Raw genomic sequence first — 27,888 nt, forward strand, 5'->3', positions numbered from 1 at the left:
CCATTCCATTCCATTCCAGGTTCCAATCCTAGCCATTCTATACCATTCCACTTTCTATTCCCTTCCATTCCACATTCCTTTCCATTCCATTCCACGTTACATTCCACGTTCCATTCCATTCCATTGCACATTGAGTTCCACTCCATTCCACATTCCATAACTTTCCCTTCTGTTCCATTCCGCATTCCATTACATTCCATTCCATATTCTATTCTCATTCCATTCCATTCCATTCCACAATCAATTCCACATTCCATTCCATTCCATTCCACATTCCTTTAGATTCCATTCCACATTATATTCCACATTCCATTCCTTTCCAGTCCAAATTCCATTCAACATTCCATTCCACGTTCCATTCCAGGTTTCATTCCAAGATCCATTCAATGTTCCATTCCATTCCACTCCACCTTCCATTCCACATTCCATTCCATTGCACTACACTTTCCATTCCACATTCCATTCCACATTCCATTGCTTTCCATTCCGCATAGCATTCCACATTCCATTCCACATTTCTTTGCATTCCATTCCACGTTCCATTCCATTCCATTCCACATTCCATTCCATTCCATTCCATTCCACGTTGGATTCCATTGCATTCCACTTTCCATTCCACTCCATTCGACATTCCATTCCGCATTGCATTCCATTCCACTCCACATTCCATTACATTCCATTTAAACTTTCAATTCCATTCCATTCCACATTCCATTCCACATTCCATTTCGTTTCACATTCTATTCCACATTCCATTCCACATTCCATTCCATTCCACATTCTATTCCACATTCCTTTCCACATTCCAATCTATTCCATTCCACATTTCCTTCCACATTTCATTCCATTCCATTTAAACTTTCCATTCCATTCCATTCCACATTCCAGTCCACATTCCATTGCATTCCACATTCTATTCCACATTCGATTCCACATTCCATTCTATTCCATTCCACTTTCCATTACACATTCCATTCCATTGCTTTTAACATTCCTTTCCACATTCCCTTTCACATTCCATTCCATTCCATTTCACATTCCATTCCATTCCATTTCACATTCCATTCCATTCCATTCCACATTCCATTCGATTACTTTCCACTTTCCATTCCTGATTGAATTCCATTCCATTCTTTTCCACATTACATTCGGTTTCATTCCACATTCCATTCCATTCCATTTTATTCCATTACACATTCCATTACACATTCAATTCCACGTTCAATTCCATTCCATTCCACATTGCATTCCATTCCATTGCACATTCCATTCCGTTTCTTTCCACATAACATTCCATTCAATTTCACATTCAATTCTCGTAGATTGCAATCCACATTGTATTCCATTCCATTCCGCATTCAATTCCATTCCATTCCATTTTATTCCGCTTTCCATTCCTTTCCAATCGCTTCCACATTCCATTCCACTCTATTCCACATTCGATTCCATACACTTCCACATTCATTTCATTTACATTGCAGATTCCATTCCACATTCCTTTCCACATTCTTTTCCACTTTCCTTTCCATTCCATTCCACATTCCATTCCATTCCCCTCCACATTCCATTCCATTGCATTCCACATTCCACATTCCATCGCATTCAATTCGACGTTCCATTCCATTCCATTCCACTTTCCATTCCATTCCACATTCCAATCCACATTACATTCCATTCCATTCCACATTCCATTCCATTCCATATTCCAATCCACATTCCATTCCATTCCATTCCACATTCCATTCCATTCCATTTGACGTTCCTATCCACGTTCCATTGCACGTCCCAATCCACAACCAGTCCATTGCATTCCACATTCCATTCCACATTTCATCCCATTCCTTTCCACATTCCATTGCACATTCCTTTCCGTTCCATTCCCCATTCCTTTGCCCATTCCATTCCATTCCATTCCACATTACATTCCACTACTTTCCACTTTCCAATTCTTTCCACATTCCATTCCACGTTCCATTCCGCATTCCATTCCATTCCATTTTACGTTCCATTCAACATTCCATTCCACATTGCATTCCATTTTCCATTCCGTTCCGTTCAACATACCATTCCACACTCTTCTCCACATTCCGTTCCACATTCCATTCCGTTCTACTCCACATTTCATTCCACATTCCATTCCACATTTCATTCCAAATTGCAGTCCATTCCATTCCACATTCAATTGCAATCCGTTCAACATTCCATTCCATTCCACATTCCATTAATTTCCATTCCATTACACATTCCATTCCACATTTCATTCCATTTTACATTCCATTTTATTCTATTCCATTCCACATTCCATTCAATTTCATTCCATTCCACATTCCATTCCATTCCATTGCACACTCCATTCCATTCAATTCCATTCCACATTTCATTCAATTCCATTCCACATTCCATACCACTCCATATTCAATTCCATGTACCATTCCTTTGCAAATTCCATTGCATTCCATTCAACATTCCAATCCATTTCATTCCATTCCATTGCACATCCCAATCCTCATTACATTCCATTCCATTCCACATTCCATTCCATTTCATTAAACATTCCATTCCATTCCATTCTACATTCCATTCCATTCCATTCCAAATTCTATTCCATTCCATTTCATTCCTTTCCATATTCCATTCCATTCCATTCCATTCCACATTCCATACCATTCCATTGCACATTCCATTCCATTCCATTTCACATTACATTCCATTCCATTCCTCATACCATTCCATTCCATTCCATTCCACATTCCATTACACATTCATTTCCATTCCACATTCTATTCCATTCCATTCAATTCTATTCCTCATTCCATTCCATTCCATTCCAGATTCCATTCCATTGCATTCCACATTCCATTCTATTACATTCCATATTCCATTCCATTCCATATCCCATTCCATTCCATTCCATTCCATTCCATTCCATATTCCATTCCATTCCATTCCATTCCATATTCCATTCCTTTCCATTACACATTGAATTTCACATACCATTCCACATTTCTTTCCATTCCACGTTCTATTTCATATTCCATTCCAAATTCCATGCCACATTCCATTTCAATCCATTCCACGTTCCATTCCACATTCTATTCCACATTCGATTCCATCCCATTCCAGATTCCATTCCATTCCATTCCACTTTGCATTCCACATTTCGTTCAATTCCGTTCCACATTCCATTACACATTCAGTTACATTCCATTCCACGTTCCATTCCACGTTCCATTGCACGATCCGTTCCATTCCATTCCACATTCCATTCAATTCCATTCCACATTCATTTCCATTCCATTGCAACTTCCATTCCACATTCCATTCCATTCCATCCCACATTCAATTCCACATTCCATTCCATTCCATTCCATTCCATTCCACATTCCATTCCATTCCTTTCCACATTCCATTCTATTCCTCATTCCATTTATCATTACACTCCATTCCGTTCCACTTTCCATTCCACTTTCCCTTCAATTCCATTCCATTCCATGTTCCTTTCCACTTTCTAGTCTACTTTCCATTCCACGTTGCCTTCCACACTCCATTCCATTCCATTTCACATTGCATTCCGCAGTCCATTCCATTCCATTCCACATTCCATTACATATTCCACTCCATTCCTTTCCACATTCCACTCCAAATTCCATTCAATTCAACTCCATTCCATCACACATTGCATTCCATAGCTTTCCATTCCACATTCCATTCCATTCCACATTCCATTCCTCATTCCATTCAATTCCATTCCACATTTCATTTCACATTCCATTTCATTCCATTCCACAATCCATTCCATTCCTTTCCACATTCCATTCCATTCCATTCCACGTTACATTGCATTCCATTCCAGGTTCCATTCCATTTCATGCCACCATCAATTCCATTCCACCTTCCTTTCCATTATATTCCGCATTCCATTACATTCCATTCCAGGTTCCGTAACATTGCATGCCACCATCAATTCCATTCCACCTTCCATTCCATTATATTCCGCATTCCACTCCATTCCATGCCACTTTCCATTGAATTCAATTCCACTTTCCATTCCATTCCATTCCTTTCCGCATAGCATTCTATTCCATTCCATACCTTTCAACTTTCCATACCATTCCATTCCACATTGCATTCCACATTCCGTTACATTCCATTCCACATTCTATTCCACATTCCATTCCCTTCCATTCCACATTCGATTCCTTTCCATTCCACATTCCATTCCACTTTGCATTCCACGTTCCATTCCACTTTCCATTGCATTCCATTCCATTCCATCCCTTTCCACTCCATTCTGGATTCCTTTCCATTCCATTCCACATTATATTCAACACTCCTTTCCATTCTATTGCTCAATGCATTCCATTCCATTCCACATTCGATTACATTCCATTCCACTTGGATTCCACCTTACATTCCACATTCCATTCCACGTTCCATTACACGTTGCGTTCCATTCCCTTCCTCGTTCCTTTCCACTTTCCATTCCACGTTCCATTCCATTCCATTTCATGTTCCATTCCAGTTTTCTTTCCATAACATTCCACATTCCGTTCCCTTCCATTCCATTCCATTCCACATTCCATTCCACTTTCCATTACCTTCCATTCCACATCCTTTCCATTCCATTCCACATTCCTTTGCATTCCATTCCACATTCAATTCCACATTCCTTTACCTTCCATTCGGCATTCTTTTCCATTTCATTCCTCATTCCATTCCACTTTCCATTCCACGTTTCATTTCACGTTCCATTCCACTCCATTCCTTTCCATTCCCTTCCAGATTCCATTCCTTTCCATTCTTCATTCTATTCCACCTTCCATTCCATTCCGTTCCACCTTCCATTCCAGATTGCATTCCATTCCATTCCACATTCCACTCCATTGCCGTCCACATTCCATTCCTTTCCATTCCAGATTCCATACCATTGTATCCCACATTCCATTCCTTTCCATTCCACTTTCCATACCATTCCATTGCATTCCACTCCACATTCCATTCTTTTCCATTCTACATTCCATTCATTTCCTTTCCACATTCCAATCCATTCCATTCCATGCCGTTCCACATTCCATTCCCATCCATTTCAAATTCCTTTCCAATCCATTACTCATTCCATTTCACATTTCATTCCATTCCACATTCTATTCCACTTTCCATTCCATTCCTTAAACCATTCCATTCAATTCCACATTCCATGGCATTCCATTCCCTTCCATTCCACATTCTATTCCATTCCATTCAACATTCCATTCCATTTTATTCCACATTCCATTCCGCATTGCATTCCGTTCCATTCCACATTCCGTTCCACATTAAATTCCACATTCCTTTCCTTTCCATTCAACATTCCTTTCCACATTAAATTCCACTTTCCATTCCTCATCCCATTCCACATTCCGTTCCATTCCTTTCCATGTTTCATTCCACATTCCTTTCCATTTCATTCCACGTTCCATTCCACATTCCATGCCACATTCCATTCCTTTCCATTCCACATTCCATTCCACGTTCCATTCCATTCCTTTCCACTTTCCATTCCACATTAGATGCCACATCCCATTCCATTTCATTCCACTTTCCATTCCATTCCACTCCACATTCCATCCACATTCCATTCCACATTCCATTCCATTCCACATTCCATTCCACGTTCCATTCCATTCCATTCCGCTTTCCTTTCCACATTTCATTCCATTCCATTCCACTTTCCTTTCCACATTCCATTCCACGTTGCATTCCATGATGCATTCCACGCTCCATTCCATTTCATTCCATGTTTGATTCCACATTGCATTCCATTCCATTTTCTATTTCACATTAAATTCCACATTCCATTCCACATTGCACTGCGTTCCATTCCACGTGCCACACCACATACCATTCCACAATCCATTCCACATTCCATTGCATTCCACATTCCATTCCATTCCATTCCAAATTCCATTCTGCATTCCATTCCACTTTCCATTCCCATTCCATTCCATTCCTTTCCACATTCCACTCCACGTTCCAATCCCTTCCATTCCACATTCCGTTTCATTCCATTTCACATTCCATTCCAGATTCCATTTCACATTCCATTCCATTACTTTTCACATTCCATTCCACATTCCCTTATACATTCCAATCCATGCTGCATTCCACATTCCATTCCACGTTCCATTCCACGTTGCATTCCAAGTTCCATTCCACGTTACCTTCCATTCCATTCGACGTTCCATTGCACAATCCATTCCATTCCATTCCACTTTCTATTCCACATTGCATTCCACATTGCATTCCATAATCCCTTCCTTTCCATTCCACATTCCATTACGTTCCTTGCCACATTCCAATACATTCCATTCCTCATTCCATTGCATTCCATTCCACATTCCATTACATTCCTTATCACATTTCATTCTACATTGCCTAGCATTCCATTCCACCATCCATTCCACATTCCATTCCACTTTCCATGCCAATCCATTCCACTTTCCATTTCACGTTCCATTCCGCCGTCCATTCCACATTCCATTCCACGTTCCATTCCGTTCCATTCCACATTGCACTCTACTTTCCTTTCCTTTCAATTCCACTTTCCATTCCGCATTCGATTGCACATTGCCTTCCACGTTCTATTCCACAGTCCATTCCACATTCAATTCCTTTCCATTCCACATTCCATTCCAAGCCATTCCATTCCACATTCCATTCCATTCCATTCTGCCTTCAATTCCATTCCATTCCATTGCACAATCCATTCCATTCCATTAAATTCCACATTCAATTCCTTTTCCTTCCAGATTCCATTCCATTCCATTCCGCGTTCCATTCCATTCCACTCCCTTCCACATTCCATTGCATTCCATTAAATTCCACATTCCATTCCCTTCCTTTACACCTTCCATTGCATTCCATTCCAATTTCCATTCCATTCTGTTCCATTCCACATTCCATACCATTCCATCTATCCACATTCCATTCCTTTCCATTCCACATTCCATAGCATTCCATTCAATTCCATTACATTCCACATTCCATTCCATAACATTGCGCATTCCATTCCATTCCAATGCGTTCCACATTCCATTCCATTCCATTAAATTCCAGATTACATTACATGACATTCCACATTCCATTCCTTTCCATTCCACATTCCATTCCATTCCATTCCTTTCCATTCCACATTCCATACCATTCCATTCCATTCCAAATTCCATTCCTTTCCTTTCTCCATTCCATTCCATTCCAATTTCTTTCCATTACATTCCACATTCCATTTCACATTGCATTCCATTCCACATTCCATTCCACTTTCCATTGCATTCCACTCCACATACAATTCCATTCAATTCCACGTTCGTTTCCATTCCATTCCCTTCCTTTCCATATTCCATTCCATTCTTTTCCGCATTCCATTCCACATTCCATTCCATTCCATTAAATTCTATATTCCATTCCATTTCATTTCTCACTCCATGCTAATTCTTTTCACATTCCATTCCATACCATTCCATTCCATTCCACATTACATACAATTCCATTCTATTCCACATTACTTTCCGTTCCATTCCACCTTCCATACAATTCCATTCCACTCCACATTCCATTCCTTTCCATTCTACATTCCATTCCATTCTATTCCTCATTCCAATCCTTTCCATTCTATTCAATTCCACTTTCCATTCCCTTCCATTCCATATTCCTTTCCATTCCATTCCACATTCCTTTCCAGGTTACATTCCGCATTCCAATAAATTCCTTTCCCCATTGCATTCCACTCCATTCCGCATTCCATAACTTTCCATTCCGTTCCCTTCCGCATTCCATTACGTCCCGTTCCACATTCTACTCTCATTCCATTCCATTCTATTCCACATTCCATTCCACATTCCATTCCATTCCATTCCACATTCCATTCCATTCCATTTCACATTTCATTCCTCATTCCATTCCACATTGCATTCCACATTCCATTCCATGTTCCATTCCACGTTCCATTCCACGTCTCGTTCCATTCCATTCCATGTTCCATTCCACGTTCCACTCCATTCAATTCCACGTAACGTTCCACAATCCATTCCGTTCAATTCCACATTGCATTTCACATTCCATTCCACATTACATTCCACATTCCTTTCCATTCCATTCCTGCTTCCATTCCAAGTTCCATTCCAACGTACCATTCCATGTTCCCTTCCACGTTCCATCCCATTCCATTCCACGTTCTATTCCACTTTCCATTCCACATTCCATTCCACATTCCATTCCATTCCATTCCATTCCACATTCCGTTCATCATTCCATTCCACATTCCATTCCATTCCATTCCAGTTTCCTTTCCACGTTCCATGCCACGTTCCATTCCACATTCCATTCCATTCCATTCCACGTTCCATTCCATTCCATTCGACATTTCTTTCCATATTCCATTTCACATTCCATTCTACATTCCATTTGACATACCAAGCATTCCCTTCCACATTCCATTCCACATTCCTTTGCACCTTCCATTCCTTTCCATTGCACATTCCATTCCACATTCCTTTCCATTACATTCAACATTCCATTCCACATTCCATTCCATTCGATTCCACATTCCATTCCACGTTCCATTACACGTTCCATTTCATTCCATTCCACATTCCATTCCACATTCCATTTCACATTCCATTCCACATTCCATTTCGCATTCCATTCCACATTCCATTCCACATTCCATTTGACAATCCATTCCATTCCATTCCATTCCATTTTGCTTTCTACATTCCATTCCACATTCCTTTCCATTCCATTCCACACTACATTCCACTTGCAATTCCTTTCCATTCCACTTTCCTTTCCACGTTCCATTCCACATTCCATTCCGCTTTCCATTCTATTCCACTCCTCTTTTCATTCCACATTCAATTCCACAGTCCATTCCACATTCCACTCCACATTCCATTGCGTTCTATTCCACATTGCATTCCACATTCCATTCCATATTCCTTGGCACAATCCTTTCCATTCCATTCCACATTCCATTGCACATTCCAATCCATTCCATTCCACATTCCATTCCACCTTCCATTCCACAATCCATTCCGCGTTCCATTCCACGTTCCATTCCATTCCATTCCACATTCCATTCCATTCAATTCTACTTTCCATTTCATGCCGTTCAACATTCCATTCCACATTCCATTCCACTATCCATTGCGTTCCTTTCCGCATTCAATTCCACATTACATTCCATATTCGTTTGCACATTCCTTTCCATTCCATTCCACATTCCATTCCACATTCCATCCCACATTCCATTCCATGTTCCATTAAATTCCATTCCAAGTTAAATTCCACATTCCGTTGCATTATTTTGACATTCCATTACAGATTCCATTCCACATTCCACTTCACATTGCATTGCGTTCCATTACACATTCCATTCCACACTCCATTCCACATTCCATTGCACATTCCATTCCGTTCCATTCCACATTCCTTTCCACATTCCTTTCCGCATTGCATTCCACATTCCATTCAATATTCCAATCCACACTGCATTCCACATTCGATTCCACATTCCATTCCGTACCATTCCCCATTCCTTTCCACATTCCATTCCACATTCCATTCCATTCCATTCCACATTGCATTCAATTGCATTTCACATTCTTTTCCTTTCCATTCGACATTCCTTTCCACCTTCCATTCCACATTCCATTCCACATTCCGTTTCTCATTCGATTCCACATTCCATTCCATTCCATTCCACAGTCCATTTCACATTTCATTCCGTTCCATTCCACGTTCATTCCACATTCAATTCCACATTCCATTCCACATTCCCTTCCGTTCCATTCCACATTCCATTCCATTCCATGGCATTCCACATTGCTTTTCAGATTCCATTCCATTCATTTCCACATTCCATTCCACATTCCATTAATCGTTCCATTCCTCTAAATTCCACGTTCCATTACACGTTCCATTCCACGCCCAATTCCATTTCATTCCACGTTCAATTACACGGTCATTTCCTTTCCATTTCACGTTCCATGCTACATTCCATTCCACATTCTATTCCACTTTCCATTCCATCCATTCCTCATTCCATTCCACACTCCATTCCACATTCCATTCCACATTCCATTCCGTTGCATTCCACATTCCATTCCACACTCCATTCCACATTTCATTGCACATTCCATTCCGTTCCATTCCACATTCCTTTCCAGATTCCATTCCACATCCCATTCCAACTTCTATTCCATTCCATTCCACGTTCCATTCCATTCCATTCCACATTCCATTCCATTCCATTCCAGATTCCTTTTCACATTCTATTCCATTCCATTCCACGTTCCATTCCATTCCATTCCAGATTCCCTTTCACATTCCATTCCACATTACATTCCACATTCAATTGCACACTCTATTCCACATTCCATTCCACATTCCATTCCGTTCCATTCCACATACCTTTCCAGATTGCATTCCACATTCCATTCCACATCTCATTCCATGCCATTCCACATTCCATTCCATTGTATTCCACTTTCCTTTCCACATTCCATACCATTCCACATTCTATTCCTTTACATTCCACATTACATTCCATGTTCTTGTCCACGTTTCATTCCACATTCCATACCACGTTCCATTCCATCCCATTCCACATTCCATTCCATTCCTTTCCACATTCCATTCAACATTGCATTCCACATTCCATTCCTTTCCATTCCACATTCCATTCCATTCCATTCCACATTCCATTCCTTTCCATTCCACATTCCATTCCATTCCATTCCACATTCAATTCCATTCCATTCCGCATTCCATTCAACATTCCAGTTCATTCCAGTCCACATTCCATTCCACTCCAATCCACGTTCCATTCCACGTTCCATCCCATTCCACATTCCATTGCATTCCATTCCATTCCACATTACATTCCGCATTGCATTCCATTTCTTTCCATTCCATTGCATTCCATTCTATTCCACAATCCATTCCACATTCCATTCCATGTTCCATTCCACGTTCCATTCCACATTCCTTTCCATTCCACATTCCATTGCATTCCATTCCATTCCACATTTGATTCCACATAGCATTCCATTTCATTGTATTGCATTGCATTCCATTCCACATTCCAATACATTCCTATCCTCTCCACATTCCATTCCATACCACTCCACATTCTATTCTATTCCATTCCACATTCCAATCCGTTTCGTTGCACATTCCATTCCATTCCATTCTATTCAATTCCACATTCCTTACCATTACATTGTATTCCGTATTACATTCCTTTCCATTACAGATTCCATTCCTTTCCATTCCACGTTACATTCCATTCCATTGCACAATCCAATCCATTCCATTCCACCTTTCGTTCCACGGTCCATTCCACATTACCTTACGTTTCATTCTTTTCCATTGCACTCTGTTCCACATTCCATTCCATTCTATTCCATTCCACATTCCATTCCACATTCGATTCCATTCCATTCCACATTCCGTTCCACATTCCATTGCATTGCTGTTGACATTCCATTCTACATTCCGTTCCACGTTCCATTCCACATTCCATTCCACATTCCATTCCATTCTATTCCACATTCCATTCAATTCCAAACCACATTCCATTGCACATTTCATCCCATTGCATTCTACATTCCATTCCACATTCCGTTCCATATTACATTCAATTCCATTCCACATTCCATTCCACATTCCATTCTACATTCCATTCCATTCCATTCCACATTCCTTAGCACATTCCTTTTTACATTCCATTCCATTACAAATTCCATTCCACATTCCATTCCATTGCATTCAACATTGCATTCCATTCCATCTGATATTCCGTTCCACAGTCCATTTCATTCCATTCCACATTCCAATCCACCTTCCACTCCATTCCATTCCTTTGCATATTCCATTCCACATTCTTTTCCATTCCATTTCACTTTCAATTCCATTTCATTGCGTTCCATATTCCATTCCACATTCCATTTCTTTCCATTTCACATTCCTTTCCATTCCATTCCACATTAGTTGCATCCCATTCCACATTCCTTTGGACATTCCATTCCATTCCTTTCCACATTCCAATCTACATTACTTTCCATATTCCATTCCACTTTCCATTCCACATTCCATTCCACATTCCATTCCACATTCCATTCCAAATTCCATTTCACTTTCCATTCCATTCCACATTCCATTCCATTCCTTTCCAATCCACGTTCCGTTCCATTGCATTCCAAGTTCTATTCCGATCCACATTCCATTCCATTGCATACCACATTCCATTCCAGATTCCATTGAGCATTCCATTCCATTCCATTCTGTTTGAAATTCCATACTCTTCCATTCCTCATTCCATTCCATTCCATTCCACATTCCATTCCCCGTTCAATTGAATTCAATTGCACGTTCCAGTCCATTCCATTCCATTCAATTCCACATTTCAGTCAATTCCATTCCGCATTCCATTCCATTCCATTCCACATTCCATTTCATTCCATTCCCATTCCATTCCACATTCCTTTCCATTCCATTCCTCTTTCAATTCCATTCCATTCCATTCCATTCCTCATTCTAATCCATATTGCATCCCATTCAATTCCCCATTCCATTCCATTCCATTCCACATTCCATTCCACGTTCCAATCCACATTCCACTCCATTCCATTCCTTTGCACATTCCATTCCACATTCCATTCCATTCCATTTCATATTCAATTCCATTCCTTTCCAGTCAACATTCTATTCCACATTCAATTTCTTTCCATTTCACATTCCTTTCCATTCCATTCCACATTCCATGCCGCATTCAATTCCATTCCATTCCACATTCCATTGGACATTCCGTTCCATTCCATTCCATATTCCTTTCCATTGCATTTCTCGTTCCATTCTAATCCATTCGATGTTCCTTTCCATGTTCCATTCAACGTTCCATTCCACTTTCCATTTCACATGGCATTTCACATGCCGTTAAATTCCATTCGAATTTCCATTCCACATTCCCTTCCATTCCATTCCACATTCCATTTCTTTCCATTTCACATTCCTTTCCATTCCATTCCACATTAGTTGCATCCCATTCCACATTCCATTGGACATTCCATTCCATTCCTTTCCACATTCCAATCTACATTACTTTCCATATTCCATTCCACTTTCCATTCCACATTCCATTCCACATTCCATTCCACATTCCATTCCAAATTCCATTTCACTTTCCATTCCATTCCACATTCCATTCCATTCCTTTCCAATCCACGTTCCGTTCCATTGCATTCCAAGTTCTATTCCGATCCACATTCCATTCCATTGCATACCACATTCCATTCCAGATTCCATTGAGCATTCCATTCCATTCCATTCTGTTTGAAATTCCATACTCTTCCATTCCTCATTCCATTCCATTCCATTCCACATTCCATTCCCCGTTCAATTGAATTCAATTGCACGTTCCAGTCCATTCCATTCCATTCAATTCCACATTTCAGTCAATTCCATTCCGCATTCCATTCCATTCCATTCCACATTCCATTTCATTCCATTCCCATTCCATTCCACATTCCTTTCCATTCCATTCCTCTTTCAATTCCATTCCATTCCATTCCATTCCTCATTCTAATCCATATTGCATCCCATTCAATTCCCCATTCCATTCCATTCCATTCCACATTCCATTCCACGTTCCAATCCACATTCCACTCCATTCCATTCCTTTGCACATTCCATTCCACATTCCATTCCATTCCATTTCATATTCAATTCCATTCCTTTCCAGTCAACATTCTATTCCACATTCAATTTCTTTCCATTTCACATTCCTTTCCATTCCATTCCACATTCCATGCCGCATTCAATTCCATTCCATTCCACATTCCATTGGACATTCCGTTCCATTCCATTCCATATTCCTTTCCATTGCATTTCTCGTTCCATTCTAATCCATTCGATGTTCCTTTCCATGTTCCATTCAACGTTCCATTCCACTTTCCATTTCACATGGCATTTCACATGCCGTTAAATTCCATTCGAATTTCCATTCCACATTCCCTTCCATTCCATTCCACATTCCATTCCATTCCATTCCACATTGAAGTCCACATTGCATTCCTCATTCCAGTCCAGGTTAGATTCCATTCCATTCCACTTTCCATTCCATTCCATCCCTTTCTATTCCACATTCCATTCCAGATTCCATTCCTTTCCATTCCATTCTATATTCCATTCCATTCCATTCCACATTCCATTCCATTCCATTCCATTCCACATCCCATTCCATTTCTTCCCATTCCATATTCTATTCCATTCCACTTTCCACTCCATTCCATTCCACATTCCATTCAGTTCCATTCCATTCCATTCCACATTCCATTCCATTCCACATTCCATTCCACATTCCATTCCACATTCCATTCCACATTCCATTCCATTCCATTCCACATTCCATTCCATTCCACCTTCCATTCCATTCAGTTACATTCCATTCCATTCCACATTACCTTCCATTCCGTTAAACTTTGCATTCCAATTCATTCCATTCCACATTCTATTCCATTTCACAATCCATTCCATTTCATTCCATTCCACCTTCTCTTCCATTAAACATTTCAGTGCATTCCATTCCACATTCCATTCAGTTTCATTCCATTCCTTTCCACACTCCCTTCCATTCAATTCCATTCCGCATTCCATTCCACTTCATTGCATCCCACGTTCTATTCCTTCCCACATTCCATTCCATTCCTTTCTGCATTCCATTCAATTCCATTCCATACGATTCCCCTTTACATTCCATTCCTTTCCATTCCACATTCAATTCCTTTCCACATTCCATTCCATTGCATTCCACATTCCATTCCACATTCCATTGCACATTCCATTCCAGTCTATTCTATTCCACTTTCCATTCCATTCCATTCCATTCCACATTCCTTTCCATTCCATTCCACATTCCATTCCAATTTCCATTCAAATTTCCATTCCATGTTCCATTCCATACCATTCCACGTTCCGTTGCACATTCCATTCCATTCCATTCCACTTTCTATTCCACATTCCATTCCACATTCCATTCGGTTCCATTCCACGTTCCATTTCATTGCATTACACATACCATTCCACATTCCATTCCATTCCATTTCACATTGTGTTCGAAATTCCTTTCCATTCCATTCCACTTTCCATTCCACACTGCCTTGCATTACATTCCACATTCCATTCCACTTTCCAATTCAGTCCATTCAACGTTCCATTTCATATTCATTCCACATTCGATTCCACGTTCCATTCCATTCCATTCCTCGTTCCAGTCCACGTTCCATTCCTTTCCATTCCACGTTCCATTCCACATTCCATTGCACATTCCATTCCACTTTCCATTCCATGTTCCATTCTACGTTGCATTCCGCATTCCATTGCACGTTCCATTCCACGTCCCATTCCACATTCCATTCCATCTTCCATTCCACTTTGCATTCCACATTCCAGTCCATTCCATACTTTTTCACGTTCCATTCCAGGTTCCTTTCCACATTCCATTCCGCATTCCATTCCACATTCTGTTCCACATTCCATTGCATTGCATTCCACATTCCATTCCACATTCTCTTCCACATTCCATTGCATTGCATTCCACATTCCATTCCACATTCCATTCCATTCCATTCCACATTCCATTCCATTGCACATTCCATTTCACATTACATTCGATTTCATTTCACATTCCATTCCACTTTGCATTCGACATTCCCTTTCCCATTCCATTCCGCAGGTCATTACACATTCCATTCCATTTCTTTCCACATTGCATTCTACATTCAATTTCGTTTCATTCCACATCCCATATCACATTCCATTCCACAATCCATTCTATTCCTTTCCCCATTACATACCACATTCCTTTCGATTCCTTTCAAACTTCCATTCCATTACATTCCACATTCCTTTCCATATTCCTTTCCATGTTCCATTCCACATTCAATTCCATTTCACTCCACATTTCTTTCCACATTCCATTCCAGATTTCTTTCCACATTCCCTTTCATATTCCATTCCATTCCACATTCCATTCCACATTCCATTATATTCCATTCCACATCCAATACACTCTTCCATTCCACATTCCATTCCATTCCTTTCCACATTCTTTACCTCATTCCATTCCATTCCATTCCACGTTCCATTCTACTTTCCATTTGACGTTCCATTCCATTCCATTCCACGTTCCATTCTACGTTCCTTTAGTGTTTCCATTCCACGTTCCATTCCACCTTCTGTTTCTTTACATTCCACGTTACAATCCATATTCCATTCCATTCCATTCCACTTGCATTCAATTCCATTCAACATTCCATTCCATTCCACGTTCCACTCAACGTTTCATTCCACGTTCCATTTCGCATTCCATTCCACGTTCAATTCCATTCCATTCCACGTTCCATTTCATTCCATTCCATGTTCCATTCCACATTCCAATCCACATTCCATTACACCGTCCATTCCATTCCATTCCATTCCATTCCACATTCCATTCCATTAAATTACACTTTCCATTCAATTGAAATCCACATTGCATTCCATTCCATTCCATACCATTCCATTCCATTCCACATTCCATTCCTTACCATTCCGCATTCCATTCCATAAAATTCCGCATTCCATTTCATTCCATTCCATTACACATTCGATTCCATTCCATTCAACATTTCATTCCATTCTGTTCCACATTGCATTCTATTCCATTCCATTCCGTTCCACATTCCATACCATTACATTCCTTTTGGCATTCCATTACATTCCATTCCACATTCCAATGCATTCCATTCCATTCCATTACACATTCCATTGCACATTCCATTCCCTTCTATTCCACATTCGATTCCTTTCCATTCCACATTCCATTCCATTTTGCATTCCACGGTCCATTCCACTTTCCATTCCATACCATTCCATTCCTTTCCATTCCACTCCATTCTGGATTCCCTTCCATTCCATTCCACATTATATTGAAATTACATTCCATTCCATTGCACATTGCTTTCCACTCAATTCCACATTCCATTCCATTCCATTCCACATTCTATTCCTTTCCTTTCCGCATTCCATTCCTCTTTCCATTCCACGTTCCATTCCACGTTCCATTCCACGTTCCATTCCACGTTCCATTCTATGTTTCATTTCATTCCATTCCAAGTTCCATTCCACGTTATATTCTACATTCCATTCTGGTTTCCGTTCCATTCTCTTCCACTTTCCTTTCCCTTTCCATTCGATGTGCCATTCCATTCCATTCCACGTTCCATTCCACGTTCCTTTCCATAGCATTCCACATACCATTCCATTCCATTCCATTCCATTCCATTCTGTTCAATTCCACATTCCATGCCACTTTCCTTCACCTACCTTTCCACATCCTTTCAATTCCATTCCACATTCCTTTGCATTCCATTCCACATTCCATTCTACATTCCATTCCACATTCCATTCTACATTCCATTCCACATTCCATTCCACATTCCATTCCATTCAATTCCATTCCATTCCTTTCCATTCCACATTACATATCTTTCCATTCTATTCCACATTCCATTCCTTTCTATTCCGCTTTCCATACAATACCATTCCATTCCACATTCCATTACTTTGCATTCTACATTCCATTCCATTCCATTCCAGGTTCCAATCCTAGCCATTCTATACCATTCCACTTTCTATTCCCTTCCATTCCACATTCCTTTCCATTCCATTCCACGTTACATTCCACGTTCCATTCCATTCCATTGCACATTGAGTTCCACTCCATTCCACATTCCATAACTTTCCCTTCTGTTCCATTCCGCATTCCATTACATTCCATTCCATATTCTATTCTCATTCCATTCCATTCCATTCCACAATCAATTCCACATTCCATTCCATTCCATTCCACATTCCTTTAGATTCCATTCCACATTATATTCCACATTCCATTCCTTTCCAGTCCAAATTCCATTCAACATTCCATTCCACGTTCCATTCCAGGTTTCATTCCAAGATCCATTCAATGTTCCATTCCATTCCACTCCACCTTCCATTCCACATTCCATTCCATTGCACTACACTTTCCATTCCACATTCCATTCCACATTCCATTGCTTTCCATTCCGCATAGCATTCCACATTCCATTCCACATTTCTTTGCATTCCATTCCACGTTCCATTCCATTCCATTCCACATTCCATTCCATTCCATTCCATTCCACGTTGGATTCCATTGCATTCCACTTTCCATTCCACTCCATTCGACATTCCATTCCGCATTGCATTCCATTCCACTCCACATTCCATTACATTCCATTTAAACTTTCAATTCCATTCCATTCCACATTCCATTCCACATTCCATTTCGTTTCACATTCTATTCCACATTCCATTCCACATTCCATTCCATTCCACATTCTATTCCACATTCCTTTCCACATTCCAATCTATTCCATTCCACATTTCCTTCCACATTTCATTCCATTCCATTTAAACTTTCCATTCCATTCCATTCCACATTCCAGTCCACATTCCATTGCATTCCACATTCTATTCCACATTCGATTCCACATTCCATTCTATTCCATTCCACTTTCCATTACACATTCCATTCCATTGCTTTTAACATTCCTTTCCACATTCCCTTTCACATTCCATTCCATTCCATTTCACATTCCATTCCATTCCATTTCACATTCCATTCCATTCCATTCCACATTCCATTCGATTACTTTCCACTTTCCATTCCTGATTGAATTCCATTCCATTCTTTTCCACATTACATTCGGTTTCATTCCACATTCCATTCCATTCCATTTTATTCCATTACACATTCCATTACACATTCAATTCCACGTTCAATTCCATTCCATTCCACATTGCATTCCATTCCATTGCACATTCCATTCCGTTTCTTTCCACATAACATTCCATTCAATTTCACATTCAATTCTCGTAGATTGCAATCCACATTGTATTCCATTCCATTCCGCATTCAATTCCATTCCATTCCATTTTATTCCGCTTTCCATTCCTTTCCAATCGCTTCCACATTCCATTCCACTCTATTCCACATTCGATTCCATACACTTCCACATTCATTTCATTTACATTGCAGATTCCATTCCACATTCCTTTCCACATTCTTTTCCACTTTCCTTTCCATTCCATTCCACATTCCATTCCATTCCCCTCCACATTCCATTCCATTGCATTCCACATTCCACATTCCATCGCATTCAATTCGACGTTCCATTCCATTCCATTCCACTTTCCATTCCATTCCACATTCCAATCCACATTACATTCCATTCCATTCCACATTCCATTCCATTCCATATTCCAATCCACATTCCATTCCATTCCATTCCACATTCCATTCCATTCCATTTGACGTTCCTATCCACGTTCCATTGCACGTCCCAATCCACAACCAGTCCATTGCATTCCACATTCCATTCCACATTTCATCCCATTCCTTTCCACATTCCATTGCACATTCCTTTCCGTTCCATTCCCCATTCCTTTGCCCATTCCATTCCATTCCATTCCACATTACATTCCACTACTTTCCACTTTCCAATTCTTTCCACATTCCATTCCACGTTCCATTCCGCATTCCATTCCATTCCATTTTACGTTCCATTCAACATTCCATTCCACATTGCATTCCATTTTCCATTCCGTTCCGTTCAACATACCATTCCACACTCTTCTCCACATTCCGTTCCACATTCCATTCCGTTCTACTCCACATTTCATTCCACATTCCATTCCACATTTCATTCCAAATTGCAGTCCATTCCATTCCACATTCAATTGCAATCCGTTCAACATTCCATTCCATTCCACATTCCATTAATTTCCATTCCATTACACATTCCATTCCACATTTCATTCCATTTTACATTCCATTTTATTCTATTCCATTCCACATTCCATTCAATTTCATTCCATTCCACATTCCATTCCATTCCATTGCACACTCCATTCCATTCAATTCCATTCCACATTTCATTCAATTCCATTCCACATTCCATACCACTCCATATTCAATTCCATGTACCATTCCTTTGCAAATTCCATTGCATTCCATTCAACATTCCAATCCATTTCATTCCATTCCATTGCACATCCCAATCCTCATTACATTCCATTCCATTCCACATTCCATTCCATTTCATTAAACATTCCATTCCATTCCATTCTACATTCCATTCCATTCCATTCCAAATTCTATTCCATTCCATTTCATTCCTTTCCATATTCCATTCCATTCCATTCCATTCCACATTCCATACCATTCCATTGCACATTCCATTCCATTCCATTTCACATTACATTCCATTCCATTCCTCATACCATTCCATTCCATTCCATTCCACATTCCATTACACATTCATTTCCATTCCACATTCTATTCCATTCCATTCAATTCTATTCCTCATTCCATTCCATTCCATTCCAGATTCCATTCCATTGCATTCCACATTCCATTCTATTACATTCCATATTCCATTCCATTCCATATCCCATTCCATTCCATTCCATTCCATTCCATTCCATATTCCATTCCATTCCATTCCATTCCATATTCCATTCCTTTCCATTACACATTGAATTTCACATACCATTCCACATTTCTTTCCATTCCACGTTCTATTTCATATTCCATTCCAAATTCCATGCCACATTCCATTTCAATCCATTCCACGTTCCATTCCACATTCTATTCCACATTCGATTCCATCCCATTCCAGATTCCATTCCATTCCATTCCACTTTGCATTCCACATTTCGTTCAATTCCGTTCCACATTCCATTACACATTCAGTTACATTCCATTCCACGTTCCATTCCACGTTCCATTGCACGATCCGTTCCATTCCATTCCACATTCCATTCAATTCCATTCCACATTCATTTCCATTCCATTGCAACTTCCATTCCACATTCCATTCCATTCCATCCCACATTCAATTCCACATTCCATTCCATTCCATTCCATTCCATTCCACATTCCATTCCATTCCTTTCCACATTCCATTCTATTCCTCATTCCATTTATCATTACACTCCATTCCGTTCCACTTTCCATTCCACTTTCCCTTCAATTCCATTCCATTCCATGTTCCTTTCCACTTTCTAGTCTACTTTCCATTCCACGTTGCCTTCCACACTCCATTCCATTCCATTTCACATTGCATTCCGCAGTCCATTCCATTCCATTCCACATTCCATTACATATTCCACTCCATTCCTTTCCACATTCCACTCCAAATTCCATTCAATTCAACTCCATTCCATCACACATTGCATTCCATAGCTTTCCATTCCACATTCCATTCCATTCCACATTCCATTCCTCATTCCATTCAATTCCATTCCACATTTCATTTCACATTCCATTTCATTCCATTCCACAATCCATTCCATTCCTTTCCACATTCCATTCCATTCCATTCCACGTTACATTGCATTCCATTCCAGGTTCCATTCCATTTCATGCCACCATCAATTCCATTCCACCTTCCTTTCCATTATATTCCGCATTCCATTACATTCCATTCCAGGTTCCGTAACATTGCATGCCACCATCAATTCCATTCCACCTTCCATTCCATTATATTCCGCATTCCACTCCATTCCATGCCACTTTCCATTGAATTCAATTCCACTTTCCATTCCATTCCATTCCTTTCCGCATAGCATTCTATTCCATTCCATACCTTTCAACTTTCCATACCATTCCATTCCACATTGCATTCCACATTCCGTTACATTCCATTCCACATTCTATTCCACATTCCATTCCCTTCCATTCCACATTCGATTCCTTTCCATTCCACATTCCATTCCACTTTGCATTCCACGTTCCATTCCACTTTCCATTGCATTCCATTCCATTCCATCCCTTTCCACTCCATTCTGGATTCCTTTCCATTCCATTCCACATTATATTCAACACTCCTTTCCATTCTATTGCTCAATGCATTCCATTCCATTCCACATTCGATTACATTCCATTCCACTTGGATTCCACCTTACATTCCACATTCCATTCCACGTTCCATTACACGTTGCGTTCCATTCCCTTCCTCGTTCCTTTCCACTTTCCATTCCACGTTCCATTCCATTCCATTTCATGTTCCATTCCAGTTTTCTTTCCATAACATTCCACATTCCGTTCCCTTCCATTCCATTCCATTCCACATTCCATTCCACTTTCCATTACCTTCCATTCCACATCCTTTCCATTCCATTCCACATTCCTTTGCATTCCATTCCACATTCAATTCCACATTCCTTTACCTTCCATTCGGCATTCTTTTCCATTTCATTCCTCATTCCATTCCACTTTCCATTCCACGTTTCATTTCACGTTCCATTCCACTCCATTCCTTTCCATTCCCTTCCAGATTCCATTCCTTTCCATTCTTCATTCTATTCCACCTTCCATTCCATTCCGTTCCACCTTCCATTCCAGATTGCATTCCATTCCATTCCACATTCCACTCCATTGCCGTCCACATTCCATTCCTTTCCATTCCAGATTCCATACCATTGTATCCCACATTCCATTCCTTTCCATTCCACTTTCCATACCATTCCATTGCATTCCACTCCACATTCCATTCTTTTCCATTCTACATTCCATTCATTTCCTTTCCACATTCCAATCCATTCCATTCCATGCCGTTCCACATTCCATTCCCATCCATTTCAAATTCCTTTCCAATCCATTACTCATTCCATTTCACATTTCATTCCATTCCACATTCTATTCCACTTTCCATTCCATTCCTTAAACCATTCCATTCAATTCCACATTCCATGGCATTCCATTCCCTTCCATTCCACATTCTATTCCATTCCATTCAACATTCCATTCCATTTTATTCCACATTCCATTCCGCATTGCATTCCGTTCCATTCCACATTCCGTTCCACATTAAATTCCACATTCCTTTCCTTTCCATTCAACATTCCTTTCCACATTAAATTCCACTTTCCATTCCTCATCCCATTCCACATTCCGTTCCATTCCTTTCCATGTTTCATTCCACATTCCTTTCCATTTCATTCCACGTTCCATTCCACATTCCATGCCACATTCCATTCCTTTCCATTCCACATTCCATTCCACGTTCCATTCCATTCCTTTCCACTTTCCATTCCACATTAGATGCCACATCCCATTCCATTTCATTCCACTTTCCATTCCATTCCACTCCACATTCCATCCACATTCCATTCCACATTCCATTCCATTCCACATTCCATTCCACGTTCCATTCCATTCCATTCCGCTTTCCTTTCCACATTTCATTCCATTCCATTCCACTTTCCTTTCCACATTCCATTCCACGTTGCATTCCATGATGCATTCCACGCTCCATTCCATTTCATTCCATGTTTGATTCCACATTGCATTCCATTCCATTTTCTATTTCACATTAAATTCCACATTCCATTCCACATTGCACTGCGTTCCATTCCACGTGCCACACCACATACCATTCCACAATCCATTCCACATTCCATTGCATTCCACATTCCATTCCATTCCATTCCAAATTCCATTCTGCATTCCATTCCACTTTCCATTCCCATTCCATTCCATTCCTTTCCACATTCCACTCCACGTTCCAATCCCTTCCATTCCACATTCCGTTTCATTCCATTTCACATTCCATTCCAGATTCCATTTCACATTCCATTCCATTACTTTTCACATTCCATTCCACATTCCCTTATACATTCCAATCCATGCTGCATTCCACATTCCATTCCACGTTCCATTCCACGTTGCATTCCAAGTTCCATTCCACGTTACCTTCCATTCCATTCGACGTTCCATTGCACAATCCATTCCATTCCATTCCACTTTCTATTCCACATTGCATTCCACATTGCATTCCATAATCCCTTCCTTTCCATTCCACATTCCATTACGTTCCTTGCCACATTCCAATACATTCCATTCCTCATTCCATTGCATTCCATTCCACATTCCATTACATTCCTTATCACATTTCATTCTACATTGCCTAGCATTCCATTCCACCATCCATTCCACATTCCATTCCACTTTCCATGCCAATCCATTCCACTTTCCATTTCACGTTCCATTCCGCCGTCCATTCCACATTCCATTCCACGTTCCATTCCGTTCCATTCCACATTGCACTCTACTTTCCTTTCCTTTCAATTCCACTTTCCATTCCGCATTCGATTGCACATTGCCTTCCACGTTCTATTCCACAGTCCATTCCACATTCAATTCCTTTCCATTCCACATTCCATTCCAAGCCATTCCATTCCACATTCCATTCCATTCCATTCTGCCTTCAATTCCATTCCATTCCATTGCACAATCCATTCCATTCCATTAAATTCCACATTCAATTCCTTTTCCTTCCAGATTCCATTCCATTCCATTCCGCGTTCCATTCCATTCCACTCCCTTCCACATTCCATTGCATTCCATTAAATTCCACATTCCATTCCCTTCCTTTACACCTTCCATTGCATTCCATTCCAATTTCCATTCCATTCTGTTCCATTCCACATTCCATACCATTCCATCTATCCACATTCCATTCCTTTCCATTCCACATTCCATAGCATTCCATTCAATTCCATTACATTCCACATTCCATTCCATAACATTGCGCATTCCATTCCATTCCAATGCGTTCCACATTCCATTCCATTCCATTAAATTCCAGATTACATTACATGACATTCCACATTCCATTCCTTTCCATTCCACATTCCATTCCATTCCATTCCTTTCCATTCCACATTCCATACCATTCCATTCCATTCCAAATTCCATTCCTTTCCTTTCTCCATTCCATTCCATTCCAATTTCTTTCCATTACATTCCACATTCCATTTCACATTGCATTCCATTCCACATTCCATTCCACTTTCCATTGCATTCCACTCCACATACAATTCCATTCAATTCCACGTTCGTTTCCATTCCATTCCCTTCCTTTCCATATTCCATTCCATTCTTTTCCGCATTCCATTCCACATTCCATTCCATTCCATTAAATTCTATATTCCATTCCATTTCATTTCTCACTCCATGCTAATTCTTTTCACATTCCATTCCATACCATTCCATTCCATTCCACATTACATACAATTCCATTCTATTCCACATTACTTTCCGTTCCATTCCACCTTCCATACAATTCCATTCCACTCCACATTCCATTCCTTTCCATTCTACATTCCATTCCATTCTATTCCTCATTCCAATCCTTTCCATTCTATTCAATTCCACTTTCCATTCCCTTCCATTCCATATTCCTTTCCATTCCATTCCACATTCCTTTCCAGGTTACATTCCGCATTCCAATAAATTCCTTTCCCCATTGCATTCCACTCCATTCCGCATTCCATAACTTTCCATTCCGTTCCCTTCCGCATTCCATTACGTCCCGTTCCACATTCTACTCTCATTCCATTCCATTCTATTCCACATTCCATTCCACATTCCATTCCATTCCATTCCACATTCCATTCCATTCCATTTCACATTTCATTCCTCATTCCATTCCACATTGCATTCCACATTCCATTCCATGTTCCATTCCACGTTCCATTCCACGTCTCGTTCCATTCCATTCCATGTTCCATTCCACGTTCCACTCCATTCAATTCCACGTAACGTTCCACAATCCATTCCGTTCAATTCCACATTGCATTTCACATTCCATTCCACATTACATTCCACATTCCTTTCCATTCCATTCCTGCTTCCATTCCAAGTTCCATTCCAACGTACCATTCCATGTTCCCTTCCACGTTCCATCCCATTCCATTCCACGTTCTATTCCACTTTCCATTCCACATTCCATTCCACATTCCATTCCATTCCATTCCATTCCACATTCCGTTCATCATTCCATTCCACATTCCATTCCATTCCATTCCAGTTTCCTTTCCACGTTCCATGCCACGTTCCATTCCACATTCCATTCCATTCCATTCCACGTTCCATTCCATTCCATTCGACATTTCTTTCCATATTCCATTTCACATTCCATTCTACATTCCATTTGACATACCAAGCATTCCCTTCCACATTCCATTCCACATTCCTTTGCACCTTCCATTCCTTTCCATTGCACATTCCATTCCACATTCCTTTCCATTACATTCAACATTCCATTCCACATTCCATTCCATTCGATTCCACATTCCATTCCACGTTCCATTACACGTTCCATTTCATTCCATTCCACATTCCATTCCACATTCCATTTCACATTCCATTCCACATTCCATTTCGCATTCCATTCCACATTCCATTCCACATTCCATTTGACAATCCATTCCATTCCATTCCATTCCATTTTGCTTTCTACATTCCATTCCACATTCCTTTCCATTCCATTCCACACTACATTCCACTTGCAATTCCTTTCCATTCCACTTTCCTTTCCACGTTCCATTCCACATTCCATTCCGCTTTCCATTCTATTCCACTCCTCTTTTCATTCCACATTCAATTCCACAGTCCATTCCACATTCCACTCCACATTCCATTGCGTTCTATTCCACATTGCATTCCACATTCCATTCCATATTCCTTGGCACAATCCTTTCCATTCCATTCCACATTCCATTGCACATTCCAATCCATTCCATTCCACATTCCATTCCACCTTCCATTCCACAATCCATTCCGCGTTCCATTCCACGTTCCATTCCATTCCATTCCACATTCCATTCCATTCAATTCTACTTTCCATTTCATGCCGTTCAACATTCCATTCCACATTCCATTCCACTATCCATTGCGTTCCTTTCCGCATTCAATTCCACATTACATTCCATATTCGTTTGCACATTCCTTTCCATTCCATTCCACATTCCATTCCACATTCCATCCCACATTCCATTCCATGTTCCATTAAATTCCATTCCAAGTTAAATTCCACATTCCGTTGCATTATTTTGACATTCCATTACAGATTCCATTCCACATTCCACTTCACATTGCATTGCGTTCCATTACACATTCCATTCCACACTCCATTCCACATTCCATTGCACATTCCATTCCGTTCCATTCCACATTCCTTTCCACATTCCTTTCCGCATTGCATTCCACATTCCATTCAATATTCCAATCCACACTGCATTCCACATTCGATTCCACATTCCATTCCGTACCATTCCCCATTCCTTTCCACATTCCATTCCACATTCCATTCCATTCCATTCCACATTGCATTCAATTGCATTTCACATTCTTTTCCTTTCCATTCGACATTCCTTTCCACCTTCCATTCCACATTCCATTCCACATTCCGTTTCTCATTCGATTCCACATTCCATTCCATTCCATTCCACAGTCCATTTCACATTTCATTCCGTTCCATTCCACGTTCATTCCACATTCAATTCCACATTCCATTCCACATTCCCTTCCGTTCCATTCCACATTCCATTCCATTCCATGGCATTCCACATTGCTTTTCAGATTCCATTCCATTCATTTCCACATTCCATTCCACATTCCATTAATCGTTCCATTCCTCTAAATTCCACGTTCCATTACACGTTCCATTCCACGCCCAATTCCATTTCATTCCACGTTCAATTACACGGTCATTTCCTTTCCATTTCACGTTCCATGCTACATTCCATTCCACATTCTATTCCACTTTCCATTCCATCCATTCCTCATTCCATTCCACACTCCATTCCACATTCCATTCCACATTCCATTCCGTTGCATTCCACATTCCATTCCACACTCCATTCCACATTTCATTGCACATTCCATTCCGTTCCATTCCACATTCCTTTCCAGATTCCATTCCACATCCCATTCCAACT

Source organism: Pongo abelii, chromosome 16 (genome assembly GCF_028885655.2).
Source record: "Pongo abelii isolate AG06213 chromosome 16, NHGRI_mPonAbe1-v2.0_pri, whole genome shotgun sequence".
In the NCBI taxonomy this organism is placed as follows: domain Eukaryota; kingdom Metazoa; phylum Chordata; class Mammalia; order Primates; family Hominidae; genus Pongo; species Pongo abelii.